The sequence below is a fragment of the Rhinolophus ferrumequinum genome, chromosome 19 (assembly GCF_004115265.2).
Source record: "Rhinolophus ferrumequinum isolate MPI-CBG mRhiFer1 chromosome 19, mRhiFer1_v1.p, whole genome shotgun sequence".
Lineage (NCBI taxonomy): Eukaryota > Metazoa > Chordata > Mammalia > Chiroptera > Rhinolophidae > Rhinolophus > Rhinolophus ferrumequinum.
Window position 1 is genome coordinate 58916647 of NC_046302.1, and position 23364 is coordinate 58940010.

At 49.0% G+C, this 23364-nt stretch overlaps 1 protein-coding gene across 3 annotated transcripts in view; it reads right to left on the reverse strand.

Moving 5' to 3' along the window:
* The window catches only part of MBP (myelin basic protein), an 89139-nt gene extending 86926 nt beyond the window's left edge, over positions 1–2213 (reverse strand). For 2 of the 3 annotated variants that reach the window (XM_033087782.1, XM_033087779.1), the window contains exon 1: positions 1817–2075. The gene's annotated coding sequence lies outside the window, so the exon portion shown is untranslated. The other variant, XM_033087780.1, reaches the window with a different exon arrangement.
* Between the last annotated feature and the right edge of the window lie 21151 nt (positions 2214–23364).

Sequence of the window (23364 nt, forward strand, 5' to 3'; positions counted from 1 at the left end):
GCTCACATTGTGTCCAATTTTTAAACAATCCAAACTAAAATTCAAACATGATAAACTTCAGTTATATTTAAAACTTCAGGCGGAAACAGGAAAATCACAAGGAAGATTGGTCTGCTCTCTCTCAGTTCACTGCCATCGCATTCAAAACCATGACAGCAATTCATCGCCACGTCACAGAACAAGTCACTTATGTCAAACTCTCTTATCTTTGCGCAGAAATGCGATACTTTAGAAAGATGTTCAAAGTCCATTTGAATGTCGTTTCGGAACAGTTAAATCCTTGGGAGTTACTGTTAACCAATATTTTACAATAGTTTTTAACTGGACTCTTTCCTTTCAGGTTTCTGTTTATCCCACTTGAAAAACTAAAACTACTGATGAGGAGTTTTTCTTGGCGGGTAGAAATATGGCTCTCAGGCTGCTGGCTTCTCTCACGTCATCTCGTCCATCATTGCTGGAAAAGCCATGCTGTCCCCAGCTCTCCTAGCTCTGAACACCTGGGGTCTCAGTGTCTGAGGAGGCCCCATCACTCACAGGGAGCCTGCCTGGGGGCCTATGGGACAGGACTGACCTGGCTTAGACCCAGGGTGGTCCCCGGCTGTAAAATGTCTTCCTGAGCTTGGCAGGCTATAATCTCCGAAAACCACAGGTCTTAAATAGGCGGCCCCCTAAAGTTCCCTGGTCTGAAACACGCTTTCCAGCCAGCTTTCCAGCCGCGTGGGTGTGGGCTGCCAGAACAGCGCCCCCACACTGTGTTTACACCCTCCCAACACCCCCAGCTAAGCCAGTGCCTTCCGCGGATGCAGAGACCAACTGAACACATGGTGTTGATTCTCACTTCGTAGTAACTGCCAAACAGAACCAGGAACCTGAACGCGCCCATTTCCTGCCCTTGTCTCACTGAAATCCCCAAACAAACTTCGCGGTTTTAACAAACCCCACTCCGCCTTCCGAAACAGGGGCTCAGTAGACCCTGTTTAACAGAAACCAGGCGCCTCCACCAGCATCCCACGAGCCTTAGAGCCACCTGGGCGCCAGGGAATGGATGAAGAACACACACTATTCCCGGGGACCCCCACACCAGGAGAGCCGGGCCCAGGTGTCCATGAGAGTCGCGCCCAAGACGGGCCCGCGCAGGCGCCCGAGGGCAGGTAGGCGCAGGTGGGCACAGATGGGTTACAGGTGGACACAGGCGACGGCGCGGGCCAAGCGGGGCCAGGCCCTGCGAAGGCGGAAGCCAGGCGAGTCGTGTGTCGCCAGCTCAGAGCTCAAAGGGAAACTGGGCTTCGTCTGGGGGTGGGGAGTCCGCGGTGGTCCGCTGGGCTCCAGGTGCGGCATTAAGCGGCACTTGAAGCTGGTAGGAACCCCCAGGCTGCCATCAGCTGTCACCACCACCGTCCCCGCCCCACCCAGAACTACCTCTTTGCCCTTGGTCACCTTCCACCCCTACATTCCCCCCCACCGCCACCCCAGACTGCTCGCTCCTCGGCGTCCCTGGCCGTGGCTCCAGCCAGAGACCACCTCCCGAAACCCGTCGGTTCCAGCCCAGCCGCCGCAGATCTTCGTCTACACCTGCGCTCATCACGTTCAGGGAGACCACAGGGCTGCCACCTGCCCCAGCACCTGCGCCGCTGCTGGCGGGGGAGAGCGGCGGAAGGTCCCTGGATGAGACGCGGGACAGCCCCCCACCCCGGGGCCTTCCCCAGCCCTGTGCTCCGAGCCTTCGCTCCGGGTCCCTCCCGGGTCCCCGCGCCCCGCTCCCAGCGCGCGGAGACAAAGCGCCGCCGCCCGCCCGCCCCCGGCGACGGTCACCCACCGCACTGCGCTCGCCGCTCCCAGGCTGAGGGCGCCGCGGGGTCCAGTTCACCTGCCCGCCGCCCGGGCCCCAAGCGCGGGCTGCGCGGGGTCCCCGGGCTGCCGGCGCCGCCTTCCGGGTAGGAGACGCGGGCCGCCAGGGCCGGAGGCTCGCTCTCGCTGGCGCGCCGCGCTGACTGGCGGCGCTGCTTAGAGGCCGGGCGCGCACCCCGCCCCTTCCCGCCTCCAAGGCTTCCTGCCGCCAGGTAAACACTGCTGAGTCCCACCTGCCGCCCCCGCCGGCGCCGCCGGAGCCAGGACGACCCTGGGGACAGCCTCGGGGACGGCCTCGCCACGCGGAGCCGGCGATCCGCGGGGACCCCGCGCCTGTCAGCCCCGGAGGGCGGGGTCAGAGTGCGGCCGTGCTGACCTGCTGCTCCTGGAACCCATCCTCCTGCTCAGTGTTTGAAACCACTAGGTGAGGCCCGAGGGACCTGAGACAGCATCTCCTCACGCTGCAGTTCACGGTGGGGTGACCGAGGATCCAGCCAGTTCAGTGCCGGGTCTTCGGTGCTCCACTGGCCAGCCGTCCACAAAGCCTGGCCCTTGGGGAAAACCAGAGATTAGTTCTGCAGGGACCCCAGTCCAACAACAGGAGCTGGGCTGGAGAGCACAGGGTTCCATCAAAGAGGCAGATGGAGAGCACCCAGGAAACATTAGAAAGTGCCCAGAGCTGGGGACAGATCCTGGGTCCTGCAGCTCTGCAGCATTTATTGGCTTGTGGTCGGTGTCATCTCTTGGTCCGAAGGTGCTGCTGTTTGGACATTAGTCATCTGGACACACAGATTTGGTGGAGTCTGGGAGCCTTTCCCTGGATCCTTGGCCTCCTGAGGACAGCCAAGTAGGAGGGCACAGGAGGCCAGGAAACCCTCCTGACTCAGATTCCAGGTCAGGGATGGAATCTGACACTTCCCAGGAGACCTGGCCCCACACAGGGTTTGTTAGGGGAGGGGGCAGTCTGGTGCCTGCAAGACTCAGTGAGCCCTGTCCCCAGGGCCAGCTGTGCAGGGACAGCTTCCGGGCACCCTGCCCAAACCAGCCATCCTCAAGGACCCCGGAATCCATCAACTGCATGCAAATGCTGGTGATTCTAAGGGAAATACATCCGTGATCATATAAATATTTAATCTGATCCTTTCTCAGGAGAGATGAGGACGTGGGTTCCTGGAGTTTGAGGCAGACGTCAGGAGGGCAGTGGAAAGTGATGTGTCCCCAGTCTGTATGCCCTGTCTTTTCATGCTGACTTTCAGGAAAGGAAAACTACGGTGGGAGGAAGGGACCCAGACAAACGCTGAGGGCGCAGTGGGCAGTGACTCTACCCCAGGCTGCTCAAGTCGCTCTTACTCCCCCTCACCCCCCCACACACTTGTTAAAGCTCAGGCCAGGGTGCTGGAATCCGGGGTGAGTGGGGTGCAGAGGACACTGGGTTTCTGGCCCACAGATGTCAGTGAGGGTGCTGATGGGAGGCTTTCTGAGCAGCCGTTGTCCTTCCTGCTGGTGGTGCTGCCGGTTTCTCAAGGGTTTATAGAAATTCCACTTAGGCCAGCAGTTGTCTGCAAACGTCAGGCTTATCAGTTACAACTCCTTTTTGAGTATTGATAAAATTCCACATGCCTATTTCATGGGGATTTAATGCCCCCCAAATTCACGGGTACTCCAAGGAAATTGTATATGAGGGAGTCAGGAACACTATTTAAAAGAGCAACGGAAGGGCATGTGGAAGGTCCAGTGTTAGCGAGGGATTTGCCCTGCTGCCTGGCTTGGGAAAGGACCCAGGGCGTCACCCCTCAGTCACATGAAGACGGCTCCGCACGCACCCTTTAGCAAAATACAGGTTTCATTTTGCTGAATAACGCTGGACGGGTCTTTTGACAAGTAAAGGATAAGTGATCCAAACCTCATTGTCTCTTGGACATTCCTAAGAAAATCGTGTTATACTTGGCTCCCTCTCTCACACACGTCAGAAAACGATGGCAGGAGCCTTCAGCATGTCGTACTGCAGCAACTAGTTCAGGGTTTTGTGTGTGATACACACTCAGGAAGTTTTTGTTCAGTTGAATTAAACTCCAAATTCCCCAAACTAATGGAAGGAAGTAAATTAATCCAAATAATTCCCACCAAGCTTACTCTTTCTGCAGTTCACCTGAAATGGTGAAGAAGCTTCACCTCTACTGAGAACGGCTCGCCGTTGCGGGTTGAATTAACTCCCCAGAAAGCTACATCCACTTCCTACCCGATCCCTGTGAATGGGACATCGTTTGGCAATGAGGACTCTGCAGATGTCCTCAAGCTAAGATGAGGTCGTTAAGGTGGCCCTGACCCGCTGTCATGGGTGTCCTCATAAGAAGATGGAAAGACGGGCAGAGGAGACGCAGAAAAGAAACCGAGGTCGGGGGCAACTAGCGGACAAGTGGTTATTTTTTAGGATGACAGAAAGGACGGCATATCTGAATGTGACTGGCCTCTTCTGGAGAGAAGGGACCCTAGTCTTCAAGGTGACACTTGGAAGTGCTGCTTAAGGACGGGAAATGTCTATGATTAACTCCCTGCTTTCACCTTCTTCGGTGCTTATGAGCACAAGGGGGCATCTGAGTTTTGTGGGGCTCACAGCCTATCCCATTTGGGAGCCGTTTCTAAGGAGCAGAGCAGAAGAACTGGATGCACAGTGAGGTACACGGTACCAAAGGGACATTGATGGTTAAGCTCAGGTAACAGCGCTCACGCGGTTCTGTGGCAGGTAAGAGCGCAAATTACAAACTGAGGACCCGTGCGCCTCCTGTCCGTCTCTCCCGGCTGCATAGTCACAAGTCTCTTCTTGGACCAGGCGGTCGGAGTCTCTGACCTCATGGCTTAACAGTCCCCATGAAATGGGAGCAGGAGTAGTTGACACTTTGCAAAGCCCATTAGCCTTCAGGGAGCACTGCTACTTCCAAGTGTGTTTTGTGATATACTTGCCACCACCAATTATGAGAAAATGATCCTGTCGTTGGAGCTCCTGGCTAAATTGCACAAGATAAATGGAACCCAGTAGGTTTTACTGAAGTGAGTGTTCTTCCTGGCTTTTAATGTTCTACCTCTTAAAGCATCTGATGGGAGGCCGTGGAAGAAGCCAGGCCAGGGACTCTGCACGTCTGTATCACTGTCTCTGGGATGGAGCATTTCTATAGACCTGTTCCTATGGCAACCAGAAGCAGAGGTTCATTTGGTCAGGAAAATAGAGCACACTTCTCCGTTTGGCAAGGATATGTGGCGCAGGCTGTTCAACTCGGTGTGAGTGCGTGCAGCTTGCCTGGATCAGCAGCGGTTTCATCTGTACGGCGGCATCATACAGGGGCCGTTGTGCACAAACAAAAGCAGTGTGTGCTGCTCCAGGCATGAGCAGTGCTGGATTTCCCTAAGACCCTGTGCACTCAGGTCTGATGTGACGAACTAGCCGAAGGAGCCAGACTGGCAGACACCCTGCATCTCACGTTGTAGGGAAAATGGTCTTCTGTTCACCCAGCCGTGGCTGGTTTCTCCTCGGCCCTCAGAAGGCGGCCAGCTCCGATGTCAGCGTGGCTCTTTCCTGCAGTCCTTAAACCTCTCCTACGTTTGGAGTTTTCCTGCCGTTCCCTAGTCCTGCAGCTGTCATCACCCACGTGCCAACATACAAGCGAGCAATTTAGCCGTAAGCTGACCTTTAAAGTGTCAGGGATGGCCAATCACTGCCCTGTCTTCACCTCACCTCAGCCAATTCCACATTTAGAAGTCATTCATAGTAACACCCCGCTCCTGGACCAGATTATTCATTGGGTGCAAGTAGAAGAAAACCAATACAACCAGCAACTGAGAATAAAAGGGCCGCATTCTTACGTCACGAGAAAGTTCAGCAGGAAGCTGAGGAAGAGGAGAATGAACTCACAGCACCTCTTTCCTTTCCCTGAGCAGAGCTGCTGCAAGCATATACAACATCCAAGGCCAACGGGACAAGGCCACTCATTGGTTTAGAAGAAGCTACATTTTTAACACTTAGGGAGTTTAGCTGGCTCAACCCTGCCTTTCTAAATATTTTCTGATCTGTTTCTCTCTCTCTCTCTCTCTCTCTCTCTCTCTCTCTCTCTCTCTCTCTCTCTATCAGTCTCTCTCCGTATGCACCTATATATGCCTATCTGTCCATCAATGCCATCTTACAAACAGGCCTGACTGCCTGGGCCGTGGGGTGGGGACGGGTGGCCTGCCCTTGGCACCGGCAGTGCCGCTGTCGACATGCTGTCTCTCAGGTTAGGATGAGGTGCGCATGCAGCTTCAGTAGTGAGAAGAGACGCAGCTTGACGGCTCCTGGAGAGGATCCAGTCACCCCTTATCTGTGCTCACACTGCAGGCCACCCGCTGACCCTGACCCTGGGCAGAAAGAGGAGACGGCAGGTGCCGGGCTGGGTAAAGTGAGTCCAGTAAATAATGAGAAATTAACTGTGGACTGCTGGTTTGTCTCCCAGGAGAAATTTTACAAAGAGAGCTCCCCCCCCCGCCCCCGCCTCCATACTCCTTGCTGAGGCTGCGCCAAGCCTCGGGCTCCTGGGCTGCATCTGACTGTAACCGCGATGATTTAAGCTAGGAAATGAGACAAATATGTAATAATCAAGTTGGCAGAAAAGCGTAATTAAAGGCGATGAAATGCGAAGTGAAAACTCCCTGTGCCTCAGGAGGCCAGGAAAGCACAAAGATGAACCTGGTGCTTTGTGCTGTTTTGTCGCGTGTAAATTCCATCTGCATGGTTCTAACTTTTCCAGTTAAATCACACAGCGTTCATAACAGGAATAAGATGGGAAAGTTAGTCCTGGAAGAACACAGGGCCATTTGGAAGCTGCCTGCTCCTCTGGCCACATGAGTCACTCAGGCAATATGTTCAAGACACTAGGATTGCAGCTCAAAAACGCTGATTGAACACCAAAAAGAATCTCCTCAGAAAGACAACGTATCAAAATACATTTCCAGGGCTTTTATCCTTGTAGAAACTATCTGAGGTGATACACAAACGATGTACTGTTCTGGTGTGGGAAGGTGCATTCATCAGGGCTCCCAGAGAAGCAGAACCAATCAGAGATGCAGAGATCTTATCTCTCTACTAGTCTGTCATCCATAAGGAGACTTATTTCAAGGAACTGGGTCACATGATTGTGGGGCTGGAGACTCAGGCGGGACCTGATGCTGCCGTCTGGGGGAAGAATTCTTTTTTCTCCAATAAACCTCAGTAGTGGCTCCGAAGCCTTCCAACTGGATGAGTTCCACCCATAATATCAAGGGCAATCTCCTTAAAGTCAACTGACTGAAGGTATCAATCATCCCACAAAATATCTTTACAGCAACACCTACGTAATTAGTATTTGACTGACAACTGGGAGCTATGTAGCCTTGCCACACAGACGTATAAAATCCACCCATCACAGAGGCATTGACTATGTTTCAGAAGAAAAATTTGGAATTTGTGTCGACTTCCTTGACTAACATGGATTTCCTAATGTCACTGACAAAAAATATACATAGTCCCTTTTTCCTTACAACTTTTAGAGTTGCAGTGCCGTTTCATATTTCACTTATATTGCTGGGGACCAAACATACAAATGTTAAAATGTGTTTTGCCTCTGTTTCCGACTCGTTTTGAACTTTAAGGAAATAACTGCCTTTAGGGTAGACATCTGGATGCTTTTAGAAGATGGCATTTGGAAGAGCTGAAAGATAAAGTACTTGACAGGCCTCTAAGATGTGTGTGCCCCGCACGCTGGCGCACGATGGGTTTTCTGTGCTAATGTGTGCCTCTGAACTTCTTTAAAATGTCCAATTACTCTTTCCTGGGAGGGATGCAATCAGTTCTCTGCTGTTATGAAAAATATAGATAAAAGCAAAATTTCAAATGCTGTTCTACAAAAATTATTTCATTCTCTCTGGCCCATTGTGGACATTCCTACAAGGCGCGAGGCATTAGTACCTCTGGTCCTGCCCTGGCAGATGTGGCCGCAGGTTTGATGAAAGTTTCAGTGTACTCATCCAGGAGATGTGTACTTTCATGACACGAGAGTGCAGCCAAGGTCACCTTACACCAAGGTAGAGTGTGGTTTGAATGTGGAGACTTTGAGATGCCCCCTCTGCCTTCCCAATAATAGCAATTTTCTACTGGCTGATGGTGGAAGTTCTAACACTTTAACTTTATTTGGAGCTTTGATTCACCATAAAATGCAAATGCCACTGGGGGAGGTAAGTGGAATGGAAGCTATTGACTGTTTTCATTTTGGATCATCCCCGATCTGATTTCACGAGGATGAAGGAAAGATCACCAGTGACCAAGTGGGTGTGTCTGCGGGAAGGCGGTGGGTGTGTCTGCAGGAAGGCGGGGTGCAGGGGAGCCCCAAGGCACTGCATGCCATCTGTCTTTCCTACCTCCCAGCTTTATCCAAAATAGACATGACCAAAATGTTCTTAAAAATCTAAAGTCAAAAATCAGTACTGCAGTATCATTTCTATGTCATTAAGTGCTAATGATTCAGAGAATAACTCCTTTCTCCCCAGAGAAAGGTCTGGGGAGATGCTTTAAATATTCAAAAAGTTGTGAAATGGTTTGAAGTAATTTTATAACTCATCGTTTGGAAAGCCTGCCTAAAATATGGTCTGAGGCATAGAATCCAAGGCCCCAGAAGGTTTCATTGGCAAAGCGTGTGTCTGCCGCTGGTGCTGGCTGAGTGTGCGTGGGCTGTCAGATCAGATCCTGACACTGACACACAGTCAGTCTCTCCTTATCCATCCCAGGCTAAGTCCCCCAGGACAGCTGTATCGTCAGTTCCTGGCATATCCTTCCAGATACTTCATGCCACGGCTAAGGCTGCCGTATGTAGGACATATACTCTCTGTCTCTCTCTATCCCCCCTTTAGCCCTTACTACGCCTTACATTCTATTAGGTTTATGCACATAATGTCAAGTCTATAAGCTGTTGAACACTTATTTCAACTTTACACTTAGCGAAATATTAGTACTTGAGGACTCTCATTTCTCAACATCTGAATAGAATCTTGTTTTATGCATGTAGCGTGCCTGGTTTATACAGTCCCATAGGGAGAAACTTTGAGGTCATTTCCTATCTTTTATAACAAATCATGCTGGAATACCTTACACCTGTGTCATTTTACACACATGTAAATATATTTGTAAGGTAGTCGTGGGGTCAGAGGTACGTGTTGGAGGAGGCCATCGAGAGGAGGTGACCGTGGCCGACTGGAGAGCTGTCCCAGACAATGGGAGTCTCCTCACGCCTCCCTGTCCTTGGAATGTAGGTCTGGTCAGCCGTTCCCACAGTGGGAGGGAGCTTAATGGAGGTGAGAGGAAGCAAGGCAGGTGGGATTACAGGACACGTAAGATTCTGTGCTCCCTTGAGGGCGGTTTTACTTCTGAGGGGTCTGACCAGAGGCATTTCAAAGGTGTGTGAAGGAAGATACACAGAACAATGCACAGGGCTCCTTAAGGCAAAGACGAGCCTCTTACTGAAGACGTCACAGGCATGGAGAGTGACGACCCTCCCTGACCCCACCCCCGTCCCCAGTCTGGAGGTTGTGATCAGGTCACCTGGGAGGTTCCTTTCTGCAGAACCCCGTTTTCTCCCACAGCAGGCACCCCCATTCTTGGCGGTGCCTGGCTGCACATTCATCAGTTGATGGGCCTCTGGATTATGGAGCTTCACCGTATTTTTTAAGTTGATTAATTTATTTTATTTTTTCACTAAATGGCATTTTTCTCGAAACAAGTTACTGCCTTTTTAGTGGAGGGATGTTTTACAGTTTGACTTAATTTAGATTTACCTTGGAAGGAATTCTTTTAACATCTTTAAAACTATACCTCACCTCTGGAGAACTAACAGTAAATTCAGAGAGAAGGGATAAAAGGTGATGATTTTATTTTATCCTTGTTTCTACTTTAAAACTTTTTGTTTTGCTTTCTTATTCTATACTTGTTTTACCGTGAGACATCACAAAGTGTGCTTTTTCTGAAAGAGGAGATGTGTAAATAGGTGAAAAAGTGTTTGAAAATGGGCCTTTTCTGGGTTATGCCCTGATTTAGAGAACAGAAACGGACTTGGCTTCAAGGGGGTTTTGTGCCCATATTTGAGCATCGAAACTTTAGATGTTTTGACATTTGCAAAAAGAAGTTTGCATTTCTGAAGCAAACTAATGCAATTTAATACTTTTCTAAGAACTGCATTTATCTGTGAGCTAATTGCTAGAGTTGTATAATATGTTTTCCTCACACAGAATGTAGATTCTCCCTACAAATGTCTGAGAGAAATATTTTAAAAATATTCTGACTTAATGGCTTCCATGAAATTTTCTCTTAATGTCATTACATGGATAGGCAGAGGCAGAAACGGGCATTTATGCATGAATACCCACTTAGACCCCGTTCTGTGCGTAATAATACAGCTTGTGATGCATTTTCTTGGACCTTAAGGAGACATATTTTTATAAAGAAGAATTTTCTCAAAGATGTGGAGTTATTGTCAATATTTTGCTTAGTTGAAGCCTACCAATACATCATAGAAAGTCATGTCTATCTATATTTTTCATTCATAGTAAGAACCAAATGAAAACACTATTCAGAAACATAGGGTCCTTCTGATGTTGTGATTGGGAGTTTATAGTATCTGTGATATTTAAAATTTAGCTTCCTCCTAAACTGTTATCTCAGCTTTCATAGGATTGAATGTGAATAGACTTTTAAATTCAAAAGTAATTTGAAAAAAAGATATTAAAAGAGTTAACTTTTTATATTGCTAAGGGAATGGTAATAGGAAATAATAATTTTATGTATCATGATTTTATAGTCCAAATTTCCAGTTTAATGGGAACTTATAATTCTGACACATTTCCTTCCACCCCAGGGGTGTCCTAAACAATCTTAACTTCTATGACATTTGTTTGAAGATCCCAAGACTTAGCTTGCCTGATTCTACCCAATTCTAGATGTATTTTAGCAATGACAGAACCAAATGTGACCCACTGTTTGCCTGAGTGTCTCTCTTCTCTAACAGGGGGTGCTGTTGGGTAGATTAGAAGATAGTATTAAAGACACAACAGAGATTCTCTCCCTGAGTTCATGGAGTCGGGGCTCTTGGTGAGGGGAGGCATTTGGAATGTGAGCTGGTCCTCATGGCCAAACACCTGCTCAGCAGGTATCCCCTCTCTTACCGGACAGGTGGACGGTGAAGTACCCTCTCTCCAACTGAACGTTCCCCACGTACTTTCCTGATGTGTGTGACGTCTGCCACTTGCTGTTTTAAATCCACTTCCTGATGCAGAGCTGGTTTCAAATCCAAAGTTACTGCTAGCCTTTCAGTCATGTGATTTCAGTTTGGGTCACATCCCGTGGCTCTGCTGATTCTCAGGATCTGGAATGTTCTGGACAACTGGTCGGACCCATGGCTGGGGAGATCTAGGAAACTTGAGGCACAGGCAGTAGAATAGATCGTCTTGTCTATGTCTGGGCCTGCTCACCACTCATCTGTTTGGTCGACGAAGTTCTGACCCATAATTTTCAACTGATTTAACTCCCCAGCTCTGTTCGCTGTTCTGTGTTTAGATGCTGTTTTTTTTGTTGTTATTGTTCTTTTGTTTCCTCCAACATTGATCCAACTCCCATTTTGTGTTTTTCTTCTCCATGTGAGCCCGTGCTAACATGTGATGAACGTCCTTACGCTTACTTTGTATTTGTAATGGTACTTTCCACCTTACTCTGTTTCAAATGCTGGGCATTTCACACTACATTTAACATGTGAGCACCCTGTGCAGAAGGTGTTATCATCCTTACCTTACAGATGAAACATGGAGGCTCAGGTGACTGCCTCGAAATCACACGAAGTGGCTTTACTGAAACGCAAAGGAAGCTTTAGGGCCCCTCCATTTCCGAGCCCCTTCCTAAGCCTACACTTGATTGGGTACCCACATGTTCTGTTCTCTTTTCAGAGCACCCACTTTTCAAGCCTAGGTCCCACAGCCTGTGGGTCTCCCCCAAGCCAGACAACCAGTGTGCTGTATGATGGCTCACTATGGACTTAGAATTACACAGGCCCCCAAAAAGGTGGGGTGCACCCCCGAAACACCCCCTGGAACCGGTGAGGGACAGCTGAGGTGGATGTCACACTGGCATGCACCAGATGGCTGCAGAGAGGGCATGCGTGGAGAGCCGGGCATCTCACTCAGACTCTGCTGACCTCTGGGGCGGGTCCTTCGCTGTTGTGGGCCATCCTGCACTTACAGGAAGTTAGCAACATCCTGGCCTCCACCCAATGGGTGTCGGCAACACACATGCCAGTTGTGACAACCACCAAAGTCCCTTGGGGATAAAGTTGGCCTCCCCTTTGAGGACCCCTGTGCATAAACACCCCTGGGCAAGGTATGTTGTTGCTTCAGGCATGACCGGGAGGTTTGTTCAGTCCTGTAGCTGTGAAAAAGGGGCTTCCTAAGCTGACGAACAGGAGACCAAATCCTGGTGAGTGACTGTGACTCACAAAGATTCATTTGTTACGAGCCCCCCGGTGTGTGGGTGCACCCAGTGTAGAGCTCAGAAGCCAGAGGGGCCACAGCTGCCGTCTGTGGGGTTCAGACAAGGCATGTCCAGTCTGCAGTCTCCAGGCGTAAGGATGTGTTGTTGCCACAGCAACGCTGCTTGAGTGCCCTTTGGATGGAGATGAGACTCGGCGCCCCTGTGACAGCTGGCCAAGGCTAGCCACTCGTGGAGCAAGGTGGTTCCAGTGAGAGCAGAGCGCTGCGTGGAGGACGTCACCCCGAGTCAGGCAGGCAGACGGCTTTGAGGGGAAGTATTATCGAGCCAGGCCGGCCTGTATCTTTACAGTCAACACATTCAACTTAGTGGTAAATTCATCATAATTATCTTAAAAACCGGCCGCTTCACCTCTATTAGCTTATAAATTGGACATAATTGTGTTAGGTTGGTGCAAAAGCAATTGCGGTTTTTGCAATTATTTTTAACCTTTTAAACCACAATTACTTTTGCACCGACCTAATATTTAGTTCGTAGCATTGTGATGGGAATTTAATGACATAATGCACATGGTAAGTTCTCCATAAATGTCAAGTTTATTAACATAATTAATATCAATAATGGAAAGAATTAACGGTTGATACTATATCATTAATAACGGTAACAGTAAATATCCCCCTGAAGTTTGGACAGGTTGTAATAATATGTCTGTTTACAGTGGGAAAACTGAGGTTCAGAGAGTCAAATATCTATTCAAGCTCGCTGAATAGTCACCGTGTGGACTTGAAACTGTGTCTCCGGTTCTCAGCTCCAGGTTCATTCCGCCGCACCACCCTGAACTTGAGATAAGGCACCTTCATGAGCAAGTCAGGTCAGTCCCCAACCTGGGGCTCCTAGGTGTTTGTTCAGGCCTGGTGAGTGAGGACCTCGGAGGGCCATGGCCTGGGTCTGCGTGGCCGGCACTCCTCGTTCTCATCCAGCCAGCCTGGCATCTGAGGCTGGTGTTGGCAGACCAGGACCAAGCACACAGACCCTTAGCAGGGCACGGGCACTGCATCCTCACTACCAGTGCCTCTCCCCTGCTTCTTCCAAGTTTTATGTCTTCTTCTGGTTCGTAATTTGCCTCTCCCGGTGACTGACGCTAGAGTGGAATTCTTCAATGGTTCTGGGTGTGTTTAGGAACCCACGGGACTTGGAGGTGGGGGTGAGGGAAAGAGGTAACTGCTTATGTTTCTGAACCTTTTTTCTTCTAGTGAAAGTAGTATACGTCTCAAATCCTCTTCAAATTTCGAATATCTTCATCACAGTGATCCCCAATGTGAATGTTTTTGGAAAAACAATTTGTTTCCATAATGATGAAAGTTACTTGAATCCCCACTCAGGGCCCCTGGCGTGACCTCTGGTCCCGACATGGTCTCACTCCAAGGCAACGAGGACACATTCTCCCCAGTGGCGGGACTTTCTAGCTTCCTCTTCAACAAACTGAGATGAAAGAGAACTCCTTGGGGGACTCTTCACCCATCTCTACTTGGGCTTTCTGTGACAGTGCGGCCTGCGATCCTTGGTCTCTGGCTCAGCAACTTTCCACACGAGAACAAAAGAACACTTGAAAACGTTCCAGCTTAGGGCTGCTGAGTCTCTCCTCGCCAGTGGCGCTAACTTGAAATTGGCCTCCACTGGCTGTGCTGTGTGGGTTATTGCAGGAAGCATTTAATAATCACCCATATAAACTCCATCAGTTTTAGTCCCAAAGGACTCACAAAAGTCCTATCTGGGTAATTCTGAACAGTGTTGCACACTTTCCTTACTTATACTTTGTCTTACAATCTAAGGAATGGAAAATGGTTGTGATGATTAATTTTATATGTTAACTTGGTTGGACCAAGGGATACCCAGAAATCTGGTCAAACATTATTTCTGGGTGCGTTTCTAGCATGGGAAATAGTGGGCTGGGTGAAGCTGACGGCCCTTCGCAGTGTGGGCAGCTCATCGAGTCTGAGGAGCATGAATAGAACAAAAAGCGGAGGAGGCTGAATGAAGTCTGCCTGACTGCTGGAGCTGCAGCTTAGCCTCCTGCCCTGTCTCTGGCTCTCAGACCTTCAAACTTGGCCCCCATTTCTTGGGCCTCCAGTTTGCAAACGCCTGTCTCCGTGTGTGTGATAGGTGGTATGAGCTAGTACGTTATCATGAATGTCTTTATAGACACGCACACATGCACACGCATGCACACGCATGCACACACACGCACACGCATGCACGCACACGCATGCACGCACACATACACACACATGCACACACATGCACACACATGCACACACATGCACACACATGCACACACATGCACACACACATGCACGCACACATGCACACACATGCATGCACACACACATGCACACACATGCACACACACGCATGCACGCACACATACACACATGCACACACATGCATGCACACACACATGCACACACATGCACACACACGCATGCACGCACACATGCACACACACACATACACACACATGCACACGCATGCACACACACGCATGCACACACATACACACACACGCACACACATGCACATGCATGCACACACATACACGCACACACGCACACACACGCATGCACGCACACATGCACACGCATGCACACGCATGCACACACACACGCATGCACACACACACACACACATGCACACACGCATGCACGCACACATACACACACATGCACACACATGCACATGCATGCACATGCATGCACACACACATGCACACACATGCACACACACGCATGCACGCACACATGCACACACACACATACACATGCACACGCATGCATACGCATGCACACACACGCATGCACACACATACACACACGCACACACATGCACATGCATGCACACACATACACGCACACACACACACGCATGCACGCACACATGCACACGCATGCACACGCATGCACACACATGCATGCACACATGCACACACATGCACACACACGCATGCACGCACACATACACACACATGCACACACAGGCACACACAGGCACACGCACGCATGCACGCACACATACACACACACAGGCACACACATGCACATGCATGCACACACACGCATGCACGCACACATGCACATGCATCTCCTCTTGGTTGTTTCTCTGGGAACCCTAACACAGTGGTTAATAAACAGGTTTGTCCTTGGAATCAAGGACCCTTCCTTGAAGGTAGGCCGTCCAGTCTGCATGCTACACTCAGGGGTCACTGCCTGCTTTGCCATCGCTATACCTTCCAGGTTCTGTCCTGCATTGAAGACTCCATATTAAAACTGGGGCGGAGAAAAATGTACTGGACAAGATGCCCAAAGGCGAATCTAAGGGGACGACAAGAGTTAAAAACTTTCCATTTCAAATGGAAAATTGCTTTGAAACACATCATCCCAAATCCATTTAGCAGTAGGTCAGGGAAATATTGTGTATTGTAAACTAATTTTGCAAATGACATTGCAAAGATATATTTTAAACTAATTTAAGTGCATTCCATTGTGATTCTGTACATATGGCTTGTGAATAAAAATCCAATTACTGTAGCTAGACAAATTAAAATGTTTCTGGATGCAGCCATCTTTTCTTTCTTCCTGAGAATGCTAAAGAATGGATTGATCTTCAAGAAAGCAAAGGCAGATATATGCAATCACTTTGGAGGGTCTGAAATAATGTTCCTGTGCTTGGGAATTTCTGTGGAACTCTGTCTCGATCCATAAAGTCGTCACCTCTGTCAGCTATGGAACAGTCTGGATGCCTCAGGGCTCCCTACTTCCCCTTCCAAACTGCCCCTACCGGTTAACTATGTTGCTATTAAGTGGTGACAAAGAGACATAGTTGATTGATGTGAACTATTTAGTTGAGTATGACGATAGAGATTGTTATACATTTCTAAGTCGTTTATTAAAAAATCATATGTTCATTAACAAATTTGAAATCTAATTAGATATGTTACATCTTTCATGTGGCATCAGAAATTGGATAACAAAAAAGGTCTCTTTTTTAAGACTTTAAAATCTGTATAGAAATCTAACAAGAGCTGACTCTTTCTTCTACTTCATTTTATGGCTTGTTTGCTTAGTCTGTTTTCATCCGTAGGGATTGTGTTTTCTTTTGCTTCTGGCGGCTTGGTTGGACCCCCTCATTGATCCTCTGGCTAATTATTTGCTCTGACTTAGAGAATGTTTCCTGTTTTTCAGTGTTCGTTTTACTCAAGTTCTTGGTACATTTTGTTGCGGGGGGGTGGGTTGAGGAAATGTGTACATCTCAAGTGTAATTTAGATCAAAGACAAGGACTTGCTCTGTTGTGTTTTTTACCCATCTTCTTAAAAGAACAAACTCTTTGCCTGCCTTTCTCTCCTCACGTGTGACTTACCTGCCAAAGATGCAATTATCTGCCTCCAAGCTCTTTTCAAGTTTGCTCTTCAAACAAATTGGAAGATTAGTATTACTAAGGCAATAGAAAAGCAGACTGAACTTTAAAATACTTAAAAAGGAGTTGTTTCCATTGTCTATTTAAATATTAAAGTGGCGTAAAAATCAGCACAGTCATTGTGAAGTCCGGAAGTTTCCAGTGAAAATGGATGTCCCTGCCTGCTCCTTGCCAGGCAACAGCCACTGTCCTGTGAAGTAACCCGTTCTCCAGGGAAAGAGCCGCCGGCCCTTCTGTGTGTCTCCAGACAGCTCCCAGTCCTGTGAAATATGCTTAAGTAATAATTTCTTCTATTTCTGATTGTTTTTTTAAAAACAAGGCATCATGTTTTGTGTTTTTTTCCCCTGCCACTTGGTTTCTTAACACATTTCTTGGAAAATGTAGCAAGCTGTTATTATAATTCTACTTCAGTCTATTGTGATTAAAATATTTGGTCAAAGAAATATGCACTTGGTAACAAGTAAAATAGTACTAAAGGACTTAAGACAAAGAGTCACAGTCACACACACACCTCCCCACAAACCTGCTATTATCCAGCGCCACTGCTTGCAACCATTTCTATTTTCAGGTGTATTGGAAGGTACCTTTGCAACTCTAGTAGCATATGTGCATTATTTTATTTGTAGTATCAGACAGTATTAATTAATTCTCTGACATGAAAGATGGATATTTTGCTCACTTACACTCTTTTGATTACATTTCTTCATTAATTAAGATTTTCACATAAAATATGTTTAAACTATTATTTCATGTCCAATGACTTTTTTTTTTCCAATCAGTTTTTAAATGGCAGTTTTATTGAGGTGTAATTGATATACCATAAAATTCAGCCTTTCAAAGGTTGCTGTTCGGGAGTCACTCCCTGAGCTGTGCACCCCGCCGTCCAGTCTCAGAAGGAACTCTGTACCCCTTGCCCTGCAAGGGCACCTGACTGCAGGCACGTTTGTAAGCTGCTGCACCCCACAGGCTGCCCCATGGCAGCTTATCACTGCTGGTGACTTGGATGGATTGCTGGTCAGAGGTTGGGAGATCTGATGGCTGCGCTCTTGGTTGCTATGACGACAGCGGCCTCCTACAGGTAGGGAGGCCACTGATTTTCCTGGTTGCTCCAGAGAGCACAGACAGAGGAAATTCAAAGCAGGAATGTGCAGGCGACCAGAACACCTGACTGGAAACTGGAGGAGGCCCCCATCTACTACGGTTACAGGGGGCAGAGCTGAGCGGGCAGCCCAGGGCCTGGTTGTAAGTTGCGCCATTTGCAGCACCAGGGACCTACCTGGCCAGGTTTCTCAGGCTCAGGTCAGGAACCGGTGCACATGAAAGGGGATACTGAGTTATGGCAGGTGACATGTGGGCAGACTTTGGGGACATGAGATCTCTGAGCCTCCCATTGCCCCTGGACCTTCCCTGAATGTGGAGGCAGCGATCCCTACCACCTGAGCAAGCTTCTTCCCTGCGTGGAAGCTCGCCAACGGCTGCACCTGTGGCATTCTCCCATAGGCGGTTCTGAGCCTTAGGACCTGCCTCCCGCAGCCTGTATTCCTCTGGACACACAAACATGATTTGTTCGGAGCAGGAAAAGTCCACTCAGAAGAAGGTCCCTTATTCACCCAGGCGTGCCTCAGCAATTTTTACCGGCAGGATGTGGGCTGTGACCACAGTGGAGTCCAGGGATTGGGCCCAAACCGATGGAATGGCAGAGCTGGGGCCTGCTGCATTGACATGGCCCATTCGTGGGGCTGGGCTTTGGTATATGGGTGTGTGTGGGGGGGCAGGTGGCAGCCTGTGCTCAGTTTTAGGCGGAGCGTCGGGGAGCGGGAAGCCGGAGAACTCCTGTGAATGCCGCAGGAGGTGGTTCTCTAGAGGCACCTGGAGCCCTGCTTAAACCACAGGTGTCCGCCAGAGTTGCATACACAGTGGGTCTGGGTGAGGCCTGAGAACCTGCCTGCCTCACAAGCTCCCGGGAGGCCGAAGCTGTTGGTCGGGGGCCACACTCTGAAAGCCAGTGCTGCAGAAAGCAGTCCTGAGGCTGGGCGGGACGTGGGGACACCCGTGTGGTCTGTTAGGTGTCACGGGCTCTGCTGCCTTCTCACCACGTCCCCGGGTGCACTAAGAAGAGAACTGGTGAGGGGCAGCGACCTCCGGGCACACCTCTATGTCAGGTGTCCTTTGCAGGCTGGAGGAGATGCTAAATGGGGTGCCCAGGCCTTGGTGGGAAAATGAGGTCTCAGGGTTATGGGTGCCACACTCGCCACCCACGGCCACAGTCAAAGGCTCCCGCTCCTCAGAGTGTCTGCCGTTCCAGGATCTATGCTAGGGCTGGTAGATCACTGGGTTTTCAAAAAGTAAGGTCACGGGGAACTAACTGAGGTGTTGTCACCGTGTATGCAGAGACATCCCAGCAGGGCAGAAGGGTGGCTGCTGTCCCCACAGTGGGTCCCTGCTGTGACAGGCATTGCGAGGAAACTGGGGCTCGGAAGATTAGACTTTATATAATATTAGAATATCAGAGCGTATGCAACATTAGAAAGGGCCACTTCCAGGAAAGTCTGGCACCATTGTATTAATTGTAGGTAGCAGGCAAATACCTCATTATTTCCCTTAATATGTTCTTGGTAGCTGGCAAAATAGCATTAATAGATCACCCATTTTCCAAGTGTTTATGATATTTGACAAGAAATATTTTAATGAACGATAAGTTAGTATCCAATTTATATTTATTCAATATTCGCCATCTTTCTTCCATGTCCTAATCTTTCTTCAGCTCTCAGAAACAAAAGAATTTTTAAAAGTGAAGAACCAAGGATGACCTAACAGCGTAAAGCAAAAATACTTCCCCTTCCATCTGCGCACTCTCCACATCTCAGCAGGACCGCTGTGTTCCTGGTGTCTGTTCTCATGCAGCAGCCGCTGAAAACATGTTTGCAGGAAACCGCTCTGTAATCACCACAGCTCACTAGTGTCTGGATAGATGAGCCGTTGCTTGTGGTTTCACTGCTACTATTATATTAATAAGTCAAACAAGTACAATTCTTTTCACAGAATAAACTCAGGTAATTTTCCTACTATTTGAACGTTTGGGACAGGCTCCAGGCTGGCTTTGGGTTTTCAGGACCATCCGCCTGTCGGTAACTGAGTGCTTGCGTCTCTCCAGAGAGTTCTTTAGAAGGAACTCAAGGGGGCGTGATTGAACCATGGTCTGAAACAACCACTGGGGCTTGCAGGTTGGCGTGCCAGGGGAAAACCGGAAGTGCCCTCTGCTATTCTGAGCAGCTGTAGCTGTTGGGGTTCTTATCTGGTGGAGTCCTGGAGTTGCTTGTCAGACCAGACAAAAGTTACCCAGTTACAAAGGAACAGCAAGTGATTACATTTGTGTATAAAATTGAAACATAAATATTGAGTAACTGAAAATTTCCCTTGTTATGGCTAAAAAGTTACAAAACACCCATTGCACTCACTTAGAATGTAAGTCCTATAGGAGTTTGCTAACTTCTGAGTCTTGAGCACTTACAATTGCCTGGCACAAAACACTCAACACAGATGTTGGGAGCGAATGCTTAGAAAACACTGTCTGAATATAGGTCAGATTCGTCTCCCACACATAGGCCCCTGTTTGTCCTGTCACACATGCTTGTTGAGACCTTTGGCTCTGGTCTGGCCCGGGAACTAGTATACTGAGTGTGTGCTGGTAGACACCCTGGGGAGGACAGCGGGACAGTGAGGGGGTGGTGATGGGAGCACCGGCGGGCACCCTGAGCCCAGGGGGCTGAGAACCGAGTGCCATGACATACTTACCCACGTGAAGTCTGGGTGGATCTTTCCGGAAGATGGGACACTCAGTGGGAAGGCAGGACGAGGCTGGTGTGGCCAGAGTGAGGGCCCCTTGGTTGGAAGTGCCAAGCAGTAGTGGAGGGTTGAGAACCGGGCAGGGTGCGAGGTGGCCATGCTCTGAGAGGCGTGACAGGACCTGGTTTATATGATGACAAAGGGCACGCGGGCTGCTGGAAGACGAGTGGCCTTCAGGGAGTAAGCCTGGCCCATGGACAATAGTTTGGAGGCTGTCGCAGGGTCTGGGTGAGAGACCATGGTGGCTAAGGTGACAGGGTTCGCAGTGGGAAAAGCGCAGTCGAGGACTTGAAGTATTTACATGGGTTTGTGACTATTTTTACAAACGTGTAAATGCTGGGCTCTTTCACAGGGTGGGGGCTGCGACTGGAACATTTGTGGTAGGGGCTGTGCTGTGGGGCTTTTGCAGCATCATTTGCTGAAAAGCTGGCCCCGGGGGTGCTGTGGCCTGGCGAGTTTCTTGCGCAGCCCTAAGGCGGAGCTGGCAGCCGCGCGCAAACGTGTGTCGCAGCACACATCTGCGCTGTAGCCACCGTGTGTGACACAGCGGGCGAGGCATTTCTAGCATGCTTCTGCGCTCAAACAGTCCACGAAATGCTTAGATCTGTGACTGTGCAGCAATCACAGTTACCCATATTTTGATCTGATAGGATTTCTAGAAGCTCCAACTCTGGTACCTCAAGTTAAATGTCAAAACTTATGAAATCACTCCCTTTGAAAACCTATGCAAATTCTGCCTGTGGATTCTGCCTTAATAAAGCTGCTGAGATGTTTTGAGACTTAAACGTTTTGGATGCTATATTCTAACCACTGAAGCAAAACACTGAAATTGAAAATCACAAGGTTGCCAAGACAGAAAATTGGAGACCTTTTAGAGATGGGGACATGTTGGAACCTGGAAGGTTTGCTCGAGGCCTCAGAAATATAAAACGTGAGAAGCAGGGCTTCAGCTCAGGCCTGTGACACCTGTCCAGGGCTTCCCTGCCACTCAGCTTTGTTAACCTCTTACTGAATCAGCATCTACTTTGGAAGGGGTCAGCCTTGGAGCCGGAGCTTTCACCTGTCTCGCGCGTCGGCATCAATACAAAATTCCCCTGATGCATTCCAAATGGAAATTTGACTGGATTGCAACGAAATTGCTGTGGCCTGAATAGTACATCTCATGTGAAATGCTTACAGAATGGAAATGAGACTTTTATGTAATCTGCCTGCATTTTCTCCTTAGGAAATGTGGACTTGGGAAAATTATGTAGCAGTAGTAGTTTTCTTATATGAAAGTACCTTAAGATCTTCAAAGAAGGTTTTTGATAGTGAAACATTTACAGAATGATCATCGAAGTAAATGTAGTTCTTACATTGTAAAAGCTGTTTTTTATTCAGGTTCTGATTATTTGGGGTATTCCACTGTTCATTGATCACTTTCAATCATGTAATTTAGATGGGATTTTCCTCTAAGAATATTTTATTTTTATGCTCAATTATAAATATTATCAGGCTTAGATTTTAAACATTATCGCACTTTATCTTCAGAGCCCTTTCTGAAGCAGCTATTAATCCATGTGATGAAATTTTGGTGGAATGCTTTGCTTCTCACATTGCTTATTTTAGGGTTCTTTCCTAGATGAGTTAAAATAGCCACAAAAGATTTATGACAAAACCCACGAGACCCTTCAGGGCTGTTTGTTTCCTAGCTGAAATCATTGCCATCATTGAAAGAAGCTGCTGCCTTCCCTTACCCAGTCAACAGGGAGCTTCTGACTGGGTGGGAATGCATGTCGGACTTTGTGGGCGTCACTAAGGAGTCTGCTGAACTCAGGGGTTCTTAAACTTCCGAAGTCACTGACATCACCGGGAACCTGCTGAGGGCGGGAATGCCACTGGCACAGGAATTTGAATAGCATTTCAGGAGGTTCATGGGTCCAAGATGCCCACCTATGAATCCTGCCTGGAGCCCACAGAACAAGTGACGCTGGTGCAGACCTGACCCTCCTTCGAGGCCCACTCTGCACTAGGCTGTGCGGGTGCCCATTGCCTCCCTTGCAGCCCCCCGAGATCACAGCCGAGATCCAGGATCCCTCATCCAGGATCCCTCATCCAGGATCCCCGATCCAGACCGAGAAGTCGCTGGCTGCGGCCACGCCCTACCCTGGTCATCTGGACGCTGCTGCTGGATCAGGGTGGAGGACACCTCCTGCTTCCACATCAGGTTTGCAGCTCCCAGAGCCAACAGTGGTGCAGGAAGGGGCCCTGCCTCCCCCTTTCTTCCAGAGCACCTGCCAGGGCATCTGACTGGCAGGAACTGTGAGCACCCAGGGCCTAGCAGTGAGGGTGTGGCTGGTGGAGAAGACCTCTGAATCCATCAGGGGAGCAAGTGCTGTCCAGTGGCCCTCCGGGCAGTCAGTACACAGCTCCCAGCTGTCGGCTCCCTTCCGGCCAGCCCCCGAGGCCAGCCTTCCTGAGGCAGTCCACACCTGGGGGTGAACAAGGAGCCACTGGGCTCCTGGAGGCTCTGACGGCCATCCTCCCCCACCTCAGAGCTCCTGCTGGGTCGGCGGGGGCTCTGCCAGGCCTGCAGTTTGACGTCTGTCTCTTCCACTCCTGCCTCATGCCCTTCCTTTCAGAAATGTTGGTACTGACCACCACATTGCATCTGAAGCTCTGCCTCAGGTTCTGC